At 39.6% G+C, this 450-nt stretch overlaps 1 protein-coding gene across 1 annotated transcript in view; it reads right to left on the bottom strand.

Moving 5' to 3' along the window:
• Positions 1 to 450, bottom strand: part of LOC119594086 (cystinosin homolog) — an 18,513-nt gene that overhangs the window by 14,116 nt on the left and 3,947 nt on the right. The gene's annotated exons all lie outside the window — the stretch shown is intronic.

Genomic DNA, 450 nt, shown 5'->3' with positions numbered 1-450 from the left:
GTGGCACTGGACATCAAGCACCAAAGGCAACAGTGACATCCGTTTTCCCTTGCACAACGCCGCTTTCCCTCGCGATAACAGGAACTGCATCCCTGATATTCCCCATCTGCAAGCAACGGTTATTTCCCGAATCCTTCTGGCAATAAATTGTGTCGCTTCAAACCAGGTGCACAAGGTACCTCCTGTTATCAGTATAGATTAAAGAGCCATGGGAAAAGTGATGTAAAATATGACAGTAATTAATCATTGAGAAAGAATGTGACGCCACGTGAAAAATATCAGATAAAAATGACCTTTACTGATACGCCAAGATTATAACACGTTAACGCCAAACATTTCTCCAGATGCTTATTAAGGCATCTGGAGAAATGTTATTAAAGTAACTGTTTAAATGGCCAAAGTGATAACGATGATAACATATAATGAGAATTATTGTAATGATGAAGAAGG

This window comes from Penaeus monodon, chromosome 33, assembly GCF_015228065.2.
Source record: "Penaeus monodon isolate SGIC_2016 chromosome 33, NSTDA_Pmon_1, whole genome shotgun sequence".
NCBI classification, from domain to species: domain Eukaryota; kingdom Metazoa; phylum Arthropoda; class Malacostraca; order Decapoda; family Penaeidae; genus Penaeus; species Penaeus monodon.
This window is presented reverse-complemented; position numbering and strand designations above follow the sequence as displayed.